This window comes from Triticum aestivum, chromosome 3A, assembly GCF_018294505.1.
Source record: "Triticum aestivum cultivar Chinese Spring chromosome 3A, IWGSC CS RefSeq v2.1, whole genome shotgun sequence".
NCBI classification, from domain to species: Eukaryota; Viridiplantae; Streptophyta; class Magnoliopsida; order Poales; family Poaceae; genus Triticum; species Triticum aestivum.
This window is the reverse complement of record NC_057800.1, coordinates 294777724-294789249: the sequence shown is the minus strand read 5'-3', so window position 1 is coordinate 294789249 and position 11526 is coordinate 294777724. Positions and strand designations below refer to the sequence as shown.

The 11526-nt window shown below is 51.0% G+C and overlaps 1 long non-coding RNA gene across 1 annotated transcript; it reads right to left on the bottom strand.

Moving 5' to 3' along the window:
* Positions 1-9939: 9939 nt before the first annotated feature.
* On the bottom strand, positions 9940-10926 carry LOC123058310 (uncharacterized). Its single transcript, XR_006427139.1, has 2 exons — positions 10629-10926; positions 9940-10516 (listed from the first exon to the last, which is right to left on the bottom strand). It is a non-coding gene; the product is annotated as an uncharacterized lncRNA (long non-coding RNA).
* Positions 10927-11526: the final 600 nt, after the last annotated feature.

Genomic DNA, 11526 nt, shown 5'->3' with positions numbered 1-11526 from the left:
TGACCTCGACTTCGATTTTGACGCAGCTATCGCTCCCGTGGCAGAAGCCATCCGGGGTGACTTGGCACGGTGGGTTGAAGACCACGTGGATGCGCTGGTCGTGGCCTTCGCTTCTGACGATGACGGGGTTGTGGTTGCGGCGGGTGCAGGCGACGTGGTTGATGACGGCGTCATCGACGCCGGCGAAGGCGGAGGCAACGCCAGCGATGGTGATAGCGATGCCAGCGGCACGTCTGAAGATGACATGGGGGATGCGGTGAGCGACGTATCCGGCTGATTCCCTGTTTCCCTGTTATTTATCCTGTAAAAACTTGGGCATGGCCCTAGAAGACTGTAAGAGCATTTTGAGAGGGGGAGCCCCTCATGTAAACAATAGCAGTTTTTATCCTTTCGCGCTAAATTGAGTTCGCGTTTTCGTGAACTTTAGCACGCCGGGACATGGGTGTCGTTACGGTTTTACCTTGGCTTTGGCAAGCCCAAACTGGCCCGAGGGATTGCAGGTTCTTGAGGAGCCCCTGATGCATCTGTCGCCGCGCCCGGGAGGGCCGTGTGACAAGCGAGCGGCCGCCATGGCTCGACACGTGTGTGGTTCATGTGCTTCATGCTCAGCCCGGCTCGCGAGGGGCCCGCGAGGGGGGAGCGACTGGCGCGAACTCCAAAATAAGGCAAGAACAAGACTGCGAGAAATAACTCGAACGAGAAAAGGCATCCCCCCGCGCGCATCAAATGAAAACTTGACTTCAACTTAAATCCAAATCCAGAAGGCAAGGCTACAGAAAAGAGATCCAAAGCAAATGGCCGCGTAAGGAGCCTAGTCTAGTCTTCGACGTCTTCTCACCAGTGTGGAGCTAAGTGCTGCCACTAGGCGTGGGAGGGAGCCCCCGAGGCCCGAGGGCGGCTCTCCGGAGACTCCGGGGCGTGTACAGCCCCACTCATTGTTACGTGAGAGTGTCACGGGCGGCAATCTTCACAGGCACTGGGCCTTGCTTCACAGGAACCGGCCTTGCTTCATATCGCCAGGTGAGGGGCCCGCCTTGCGCCACCCTCTACCACCTCTGGGACGACCGGAAGCTTGGACGGCCTAGCGAGGGCAGAGGGGACGCTAACGGCGCCCTCGGCGATTACGGGTCCTCTACCGGGGGAAAGGTCGCGGTCGCCACCCCGGCAGAGGGCCTACCTACGGGTGTTGCCTTACTCCCCGCGACTCAGGGAGGGGCCTTGCTCCTGCCGGAGCCACCGTTTGGCGCCGTAGCCTGGTTCATCTGTGACTCATGATTAGCATAAGCTTGCTCCTGAGGGATTAGTGGTACCATGTATCTGTCGTCGATGGCATGGTTGGCGGGGCTCTCCAGCGGCTCTTGGGAGGTTTCGGCTCCTAATGCCTCCTCCCACGAGCCGGGGTCGCCCTCCGGCGTGTACTCCTGGTTCTTCATGCGGGGCACGTAGGCTTCCGGGGCTGTCACCCCAAACACCTCGTCGTAGTGCCCCACGCTCCACGTTGCCCGACCCAGCGCGGCATCCTGAAGGTGATAGCGTGACGCCTCGCTGGGGCCATGGGGGGCAACGCTCGTGCCCATGCTCATTAGAGGCAGCGTGGGGTCAACGGGGCCCCCGGCGCTGCCGGCCGCCCTGGTGATGGCGAAGCCCCCGGGCACTCCCGAGAGCGCGTGGCCATGGCCTGGCCCGTCGTGAGGTCTAGTAGCGGCTCGGGACGGGACCAGGTAGCAGAAAAGCGGTGCTCCTGATGCCGCTGCATCCAGCAGCTCAGCGACACGTTCCAGTAGTGCATCGCATCCGCTCTCCATTAGCCGGCACCGCAGCAACTCCCGCGCCACCGTGAGCGTGGCCCGCATGTTCGCCTACTCCCGCCGGGTGTGTGGCGTCGTTGCTGCGGCGTGGCTTGCGGCCCTTGCAGTGGCTCATGCTTGTTGTGGAGTGGGGGTGGATGACGCCTTCCCGCGCCCCGTAACGTTAGGCGGCGCTCGCGCTGCTTGGAGCGCGGGGTTAAGATCTTCGTGGGCAGGTGGCACCGCCTGGGCTGTCCAGGCTGCCCATCGGTCGGAGTTGGCCCTTGGGTCGCCGGACATCGGGGCCACAAAGCGTCGATGGGTCGATTGGTGGGGAAGAGACTCCGGCGCACCCCTACCTGGCGCGCCAAATGTCGGATCTAGGGTTTCGGCAGACCCTTGAGGTTCAAACACTGGGGTGCACGCGAAGGTTTTCTCCCTATCGATCCATGCCATAGCTCTCTAAGATCTCGCAGACGAACACGACGAACTCTCAACATAGAAAGACACAAGATTTATACTGGTTCGGGCCACCATTGTGGTGTAATACCCTACTCTAGTGTGGTGGTGGTGGATTGCCTCTTGGGCTAATGATGAACAGTACAAGAAGAAGAACAGCCTCCTGAGGTCGAGGTGTTGTGTTTGGTGAGCTTGTGTGCGTGAGGATCGGAATCAGCTGCCGACTTGTGATGGTGTCGATCCGATGTCCCTCATGGTGGTGGCTAGTTCTACTTATATAGGCCCTGGTCCTCTCCCCAAATATTGAGCGGGAAGGGAGCCAACAACGGCCAATTCGAAAGGGGGCAACTAGTACAAGCTATCCTAACAAAAGGTGGTCTTCGCCTGCAAAAGGCTCTGGTGATGATGCCGTCTTGAGCTCCATGGTGACATCCGTCTTGCCATCCTTCTAGTCCTGGTCTCGTTGCACCAATATGGAAACCTTTGCTTGATGCCTCGGTACTCCGCGCCTGCGCTTGCCCCCTTAGCACCAAAGAGGAAACAAGGACGTTGTGCGCGCTGGCGCCCGCCTGGCCTCGATCGTCATGGCTCACGTCACGAGAGGCCTCGGGAGGTTTGCCTTGCCTTGATCTCTCCGTCCCTCATGAGCCTGCCTGGCGAGGCCGCTCTTGAGGAGGTCTTGCGTCGTCCGCCCCGCGAGGCTTGGCCCCTCGCGAGGGTCTTCAATGTCTTGTTGATGAAGATGGGTCGTACGAATCTACTAGCCCAGCCACGTCGTGGGCCGTAGGCAGGCAAGTCTGGGGACCCCCGTTCCCAGAACATCGACAGTCTCCTTCTTATTATATTGCATATGTTTTATTTATGTCGCATCTCGTTTACTATTTTGCAATCTTTACTTTCCAATCTATACAACAAAAATACCAAAAAAAATTATTTTACTATCTCTATCAGATCTCACTTTTGCGAGTGACTGTGAAGGGATTGACAACCCCTTTATCGCATTGGTTGCGAGGTTCTTGATTGTTTGTGCAAGTACTAGGTGACTTGTGCGTTGTCTCCTACTGGATTGATACCTTACTTCTCAAAAACTGAGGGAAATACTTACGCTACTTTGCTGCATCACCCTTTCCTCTTCAAGGAAAAACCAACGCATGCTCAAGAGGTAGCAGGTGACAATTGGGGTATCTTATTGATTCACTTGATATATGTTATGGCATTCAACTCGCGGATTCCTGCGGTGATATTGGGGTAATCTATGCATAAGGGTTGATGCACGCTTTTCTTCGACAGAAACTTTAGGGTCTCTTTATAGTTCTTTGTGTGGATTGAGTATTATGAATATGAATATGCTTTGGTGTTACTCTATTACGAACTCTGGGATAGATCGAACGGAAACAATAGCTTTGTGTTATTTTAGTACGAACTTTTGAATAGATCGATCGAAAAGAATAGCTTTGAGGTGGCTTCGCACCCTACAAACAATTCCTACATTTTGTTCTCCGCCAATAGGAACTCGGGAGTGATTCTTTGTTGTACTTTGAGGGATAATCATATGATCCAACTATGTTAGCACTGTTGAGAGATTGCACTAGCGAAAGTACGGACCCTAGGCCTTGTTTTTAAGCATTGCAATACTGTTTTTGTTCCCGTTTACTATTTGCTACCTTGCTGTTTTTATTTATTCAGATTATAAAATATATTTCTACCATCCATATTACACTTTTATCACCATCTCTTCGCCGAACTAGTGCACCTATACAATTTGCCATTGTATTGGGTGTGTTGGGGACACAAGAGATTTCTTGTATTTGGTTGCAGGGTCGTTTGAGAGAGACCATCTTCATCCTACACCTCTCACGGATTGATAAACCTTAGGTCATCCACTTGAGAGAAAATTGCTACTGTCCTATAAAACTCTGTGCTTGGAGGCCCAACACATGTCTACAAGAATAAAGTTGCGTAGTAGACATCACTGTGGGCCGTGATGAAGCTGGCGCACCCGAAGCACTGGGAGACGCCTAGCCAGAGGTAGAAGAAGTGGCGGAAGAGCGCGATGGAGGGCATCACCCCCACAAATGCTTCACAATAGAAGGCAAAGATTGACAGAGGATGGAGTTGGGATGAAGATGGGGGGTGTGGAGCCCGTAATTATTGAGGATTCCATAGAAGAAACTGGAGAAGGGGGGAACAAGCCCGGTCAAGACGCTGTGCAGGAAGAAGGGGAAGAAGTTCTCCCCCCAAAGTTTCCGGATCGGCAGCGCCGACCTCGAGCATCGTCTCCCCTCCCTCGTTGGAGTTGCCGCCGTCAGCGGGAGCGCAGCAGCAAGATGCTTCTCCTTAGTGACGGAGGACGCACTAAGGGCCGGCTCGAACGAGGGAGGCTGGCACGCAGAAGGAGCGGCAGGCTTCGCCTTGTCGGTGGCCATCGGTGGCGAGCTCGGAGAAAAGATTCGGCAGATCTGGAGGCTCCCTAAGAAGAGGGAGAAGGGGATCTGGAGCAAGACAAAGGGAAGGCGATGAAGGCTCAGCGGCAGCCGCCAGCCTTTTTGTCAGCCCGGGACAGTTGTAGAGGTAGCATGGGGAAACGGAGGCGCCCACGTCCAATCAAGCGCCACGTGTCGACCAAGGCCGCAGGCGATTTGGGCTTGCCCTTTGGCTTTGCCTCGAAGCCAAGTTCGAGTGCGCCTAGGCCCGGGAGCTACTGTCGACTTTCTGGCAATAGGGGTATCCAGACTTGTCTGCCTGCGGTCCACGGTGTGGCTTCATCGACAGCCTGGTACGTCCCACCTTCAGCATCAATGACTCAAAACCCTCGCGAGGGGCCAAGCCTCGCGAGGCGGACGACACCAAGGCCTCCAGAAGGAGTGGCCTCCTCAGGCTGGCTCCTGATGAGTGGAGATCTCTATGCAAGTCACACCTCGTGAGGTTCGGATGACGTGAGCCATGACGACCAAGACCAGGCGGGCGCCAACGGGCGCAGGACAGCAGTTTCCTCTTCGCTGCTAAGGAGGCAAGTGCAGGCGCGGAGTCCCGAGGAATCAGACAAAGGTTTCCATTCTCGTGCAACATGACCAAGACCGCCAGGATGGCAGGACGGAGATCATCACCGAGCCCACCACAGCGTCACGACCAGAAGCTTTGCAGGCGAAGACTACTTTAGTCAGGATAAGATGTACTAGTTGTCTCCCTTCGAATTTGGCCTTTGTGGGATCCCTTCCCGCCTTCATTTGGGAAGAGGACCAAGGCCACTATAAATAGGGCCTAGCCACCACCGTAGAGAAGGAGGGGATCCATTCCATCCCAACCAGCTCACCAGCTCAAGAGCACACCTCCTGAGGTTATTCTTCCACTGTACTAGTTCATCCTCAGCCCCTCGAGGCCAATCCACCACAAAGCAGGAGTAGGGTTTTACACTGCAAGGTGGCCTGAACCTGAGTAAACTGTTGTGTCCCATTTCCTTCCTGTTCAGCGAGCTAGGCCATGTATTGGCGAGTAGGCATACTGGGGAGGTTGAGTTCTTCGCACGCACGCCAGAGTTCGAATCTATCACGGGTCTGCGGAGCCCGAAATCCGACAGCATGTACGTGAAAGCTTAAGTCTTTGTGACATACCAGTCATACTAGTACCTAAGAAAGACGGTAGTTTTTGCATGTGTTCCGATTGTTGTGCCATCAATGCTATCACCATTCATTATCGATATCATATTCCTCACCTCGATGATATTCTAGATGAGCTTAGCGGAGCCACCATTTTCTCTAAGATTGATCTTAAAAGTGGCTACTACCAAATCCACATTCAAAAGGGTGATGAATGGAAAACCGCTTTTAAAACCAAATTTGGCTTGTATGAGTGGTTGGTCATGCCTATGGGCTTATCCGAAGCACCCGACACTTTTATGCGTGCGATGCATTATGTTCTTCGCCCATACATTGGCATATTCGTTGTGGTCTACTTTGATGATATTCTTGTGTTTAGCATGTCCCTAGAAGATCATGTCACCCATCCTAGAACCGTTTTGCAAACTCTAAGAAAAGAGCGCCTTTATGCTAATATGGACAAATGCCTTTTTGGTGTTGATAAGCTTGTTTCCTTGGGTTTTGTTATGTCATCTAAGGGTGTTCATGTCGATGAAGCTAAAATTGATGCTATTAAAAATTGGCCACAACCCACTAACTTGCAACAAGTGCGAAGTTTCCTTGGCTTAGCCGGTTTCTATCATAGATTCGTTAAGGACTTTAGCACTATTGCATCTCCTTTGCATGCCTTGAGTAAGAAGAATGCATCACTTGTTTGGGGACCATCCCAAGATACCGCATTTCATGACCTTAAGAATTTTCTTACACATGCTCCTTTGCTTGCCTTGCCCAATTTTGATAGAACTTTTGAAGTTCATTGTGATGCTAGTGGCAACAGTATAGGAGGTGTGTTAATGCAAGAGAAGTGCCCCATAGCTTACTTTAGTGAGAAACTTTCCAGCGTGCAACTAAATTACCCCATCTATGACAAAGAGTTATATGCCTTAGTGCGAGTTTTGCATGTGTGGAAACATTATCTTCGCCCTCATAAATTTGTCATCCATACGGACCATGAAACGCTAAAGTACCTTAAGGGTCAAACTAAATTGAATAACCGACATGCCAAATGGAGTGGGTTTATTCAGTCTTTTCCTTATGTCATCAAGTGCATTAAAGGTAAAGAGAATGTTGTGGTGGATGCTCTTTCCCGCAAATGCATGGTTGTTACTCAACTTGAATTGAATATCATTGGCTTTGAGCACATAAAAGACTTATATGTGCATGATCCTACTTTTGCTATTCCATATGTCAAATGCTTGATGCATACATCTTGAGAACGATATTACATCAAGGATGATTATCTTATGAGAGCTAACAAACTATGCATCCCCGAGTCTTCTTTTCGTTTGTTACTTCTGTAAGAGGCTCATGGAGGAGGATTTATGGGTCACTTTGGACACGACAAGACATTTGCTACGCTCTCCAAGAACTACTTTTGGATCAAGATGTTCCGCGACGTTTCTCGCTACACCAACTGATGCTCTACATGTCGCAAAGCTAACTCTAAAGCTCAATCCCATGGTCTCTATATGCCACTTCCTATTTCGTATCACCCATGGGAAGATATTGGTATGGACTTTGTGCTTGGTTTGCCTAGAACTCAAAATGAAAAGGATTCTGTGTTTGTTGGTGTGGACCGTTTCTCTAAGATGGCACATTTTATTCCATGCAACAAGACAGACGATGCCTCACATGTTGCCAATCTCTTTTGTGGGGAAATGTTGCGTCTACATGGAGTGCCCAAGACTATCGTGTCGGACCGCGACGTCAAGTTCCTAAGCTACTTTTGAAAGATGCTATGCGCCAAGCTCGGAATCAAGCTCTTATTCTCTTCGGCATACCATCCTCAAACAAACAGCCAAACGAAGGTCACAAACTGGACGCTATCGACTCTCCTACGCGTGTTGATCAAGAAGAACATCTAGGAGTGGGAAGAGTGCTTACCCGTCGTCGAGTATGCCTACAACCATGCAAGACATTCTACTACCGGCAAGTCCCCCTTCGAGGTCGTCTATGGCTTCAATCCTTTGTCCCCATTGGACATTCTACCTCTACCACTACAAGAATGCATCAACATGGACATGAGTGCACGAGCAAGCTATCTCAAGAAGGTGCATGAAGATACCAGGCACACAATCGAGCGCTAAGTGCAACAACTCACGGCCAAGCTCAACATAAATAAGCAACCCATGACATTCCACATTGGAGATCTTGTGTGGCTACACCTTCGCAAGGACCACTTCCCCAACGAACGCAAGTCCAAACTTCTACCTCGAGCTGATGGAACCTTCAAGGTGCTCGACATACCACGCGACAAGTACAACGTGAGCTATATCTTCAATGTCAAAGATCTCTCGCCCTACCATGGTGATGAAGAATTCAAACCGAGGTCGGATCTTTCCCAAGGGGGGGAGGAGATGATGCGGAGCATCCCAAGGTCATCCCCATGGACCTATCATCGTCTCACCAAGTGCCAAGTGGACCTGTGACTCGTGCACGTACAAGAGCTCTTGAAACCGAGATGACATCTCTCCTCTCCTAATTCCTCTTCGAAACACATGAGACATGGCTACTACCTCAAACAGAGACACTTTGCATACTCAAGTACCAAGGAGTTAGCCATGGAGAAGCTAAGGAGCAAGGAAGAATGAGGGAGGAAGGCATACGTGAAGACGGAGAAGAAAACGGCCAAGCCTGCACTTGCCTGGACGATTCGGACCGTCGTCCAGATGATCTGTGGATAAATGGCACCCGAGACCAGCAAGCCTCCCTGCGAAACCGAACGGTCCGGATCGACTCCCGAATCATCCGGAACCACCCGGACGTCCGGACCATCTCCCGGCCATCCGGACCTCCCTCGACGGCTGCGACACATCCGGACGATCCGAACGACCGCCCGGATCATCCGGACCCCTGACACCCGGATCATCCGGGCCACCATCCGGATCATCCGGACCACCACCTGCGTGTGCATTTTGGGTTGAAGCCCATGTATCCTTTCGCCCCTCTAGCCTATATAAACGACTCCACCTCCACTTTTCTAGGGTTAGCATTGGTTTAGCTCATATAAGAGATAGAGCTTTGCTCATCCACTTGATAACTACTCCATTGGAGGCCAAGCCCTCCATCTAGGAGAAGATCCCCCAAGTGGATTCAAGACCTCTTCACGGAGAAGACCCCCTTAGTGGATTCAAGACCTCCTCTTGGAGAAGAACTAGTTACTTGTATCCCCTTCGTTGGATTTGAATCATGTGTCTCTCTTTGTGTTCACGGATCTAGCATATGTGTGATTGGATCAAGTCAATTTGAGTGTTTCCTCTTGTTTTCTCCTTGTGTTCTTCGTGTGTTCATCGCGTTCTTAGGGAATCCCCCTCCAAATAGTGAAAGATCGCCCCCTAGGGTTCCACCCTACATTAATACCTCTTGGAAGTGAAAAAGAACGTGCTTTTTCCCCTTCCGTGAAAGGCACGGATTTACTTCTCGTGGAGGTACGGATTTGCATCCTCGACCTGTCGAAAATGAAAAAAATGCATTTTCTTTTTTCCCTTCCGCGAGAGGGATGTGTTTACTTCTCATGCAGGCACGAATTACTTCCGCGTGCCTCTTTCGAAAAAGAAAAAAACATGCCTCTAGTTTGGTTTTTTTGTTCGTGAAAAAAAGATCGTCAAAATCTATCAACATGAGATCTAGTTTTAAAGATCTAGATGCGAGAAATTCAACAGTGAAAATGGTTCGAGATTTGTACACACGGTTTAAGACATAAAATCTTTTGAATAAAGAGATCTATGAAAAAACTCTCAAGTTGCTACAAATGACGACCTTTGCAACGAATGCACCTTAATTAGTGATTTGAAGATCTTGACCCGTAGGTAGGCGTCCGCCCATGATCCAATGGACGATCATGCTTCACACACTCATAAACAACCATAATTCACCTAAAATATAGTTTTGCTAAAGCATATCTAGATGTGCCATAAGTTTACACATCTAAGTTCTACATTATTGATCTTACGTGGAGATTTGTGTTGGTATTTTCTTTTCTATGTTTCTTTTTCTTTTTTGCATGATTAAGTCACTTAGACATGTAATAACTATAGTACATCTAGATGTGGCGTAGATAAAAAAATCTTTCTCTAATAATAAAGCACAGATTGACTCTGTCAGGTTCACCGTCACGTTGTTTTTATGAAAAGGCCCTTCGCTTTTTCAGAAATTGAACCTGCACTCCCTACGTAAGTGGCTGCTTTGGGAAAAACGATTCGGTAAAACGAAAAATCCCTTTCGCGTGTCCTCTGTTTCTTCGCATGCAGACCGACAGTGTTGGAGGCTGCCGCGGCGATTGGGGTGGACGAGGTGGCGGAGCAGGGAGCAGGAGGCGCATCACATCCCGGCGCCGCACGGGGACTGCGAGCCCACCGTGCACCTGTCACCCACCAGTGCGGACCTCGATGCCGTGCTGGTGACGATGGAGAGAATCAGGATGAGGAGGATGCCGTTGCGGATCCACGGTGATCCGGAGCGCCGGCACAGATCCACGCAGCCCCGTCAAGCAGCCACCGAGGTCGACCCTGAGCAGGCCACCACTGTCGCGCCTCTGCCATAGGCCCAGCCAGCCCCGTGCGCGCAGACCCAGCCAAAGTCGCGCTGCAACCGGCCAACGAACACGAAGCAGCCATCGGTTGCGGGAGATACAACCTGGGAAATCGGAGAGATGGGGTTAACGGGCCTGGGAAATCAAAAGAGAGAGATGGGCTAAACAGATCAAACACCAAAAGAGTGGATCGGGGGCGGGGAGGGGAGAGCTTACCGTGCGCATCCATGCTCGATCCGGGCGCCACGGGCAAGAAGATAGAGGGGAACGCCACAGCGTGGGCTGTGGAAGAGACGGGCGCGTGGGTGTGGTGTGGCTGGAGCACGGATATAGAGAAGAGCGGCGCTGATGGAATGATGGGTTTCGTGGGCTCGCTAGATGGATGGATAGATAGAAGAGGAGAAGAGCACCGCTGCTCCAGAGGAATGGAGATGTAGAATAAAAGTACACGCAGTGGAGAGCTTCTCGGTGGGGATTTGTTGGTGTGGATTTGTTTTTTTTTAATGGCTGCATCCACCAGAAGGTGCTAGCACTAGCACCGATTGCAATTTTTTTTTGTAAATGAGCACCGATATAAGGGCAACTCCAACGTATCGACGCATACAAACGTGAATGTATTGTCTTTTGGGTCGGTGTATTTGGCTTTGTTCACCCTGTTCGTATTTCGATTGGTAGTGTGCCCAACGCACTGAGCATTTTCATCCGCGCGACCAGTATCCAGTCAGCTTTTACTCTTTTTGTGTATATATAAAAAAATTACCCAAAGTTCACATAATTCAACGAAAGACAAATATTTTATAGTTTCACAACCAGATAAAATCCCATGGTTTACAAATCAAATAAAATTTAAATTAGCACAAATACATTGAAAGATAAAATTTAAATCTCATAGTAGCTGCGCTTGGAGCATTGCTGCTGGCGGCGGAGGCGAGGGGTGGCCTGGGCGTTGGGTTGCTGCGGCGGTGGCGAAAACAGTCCACCAACGCCAGCAGGAACAGCCGTCGGGTACGACGTGCTGTTGGGGGAGGTATGTGGGTGCGAGGGGAGGCCTGGGCACCGAAATTGGGCGGCAACGACGATGGAGGGGCGGCCATGTGTGGTGGCTATCGGTGGA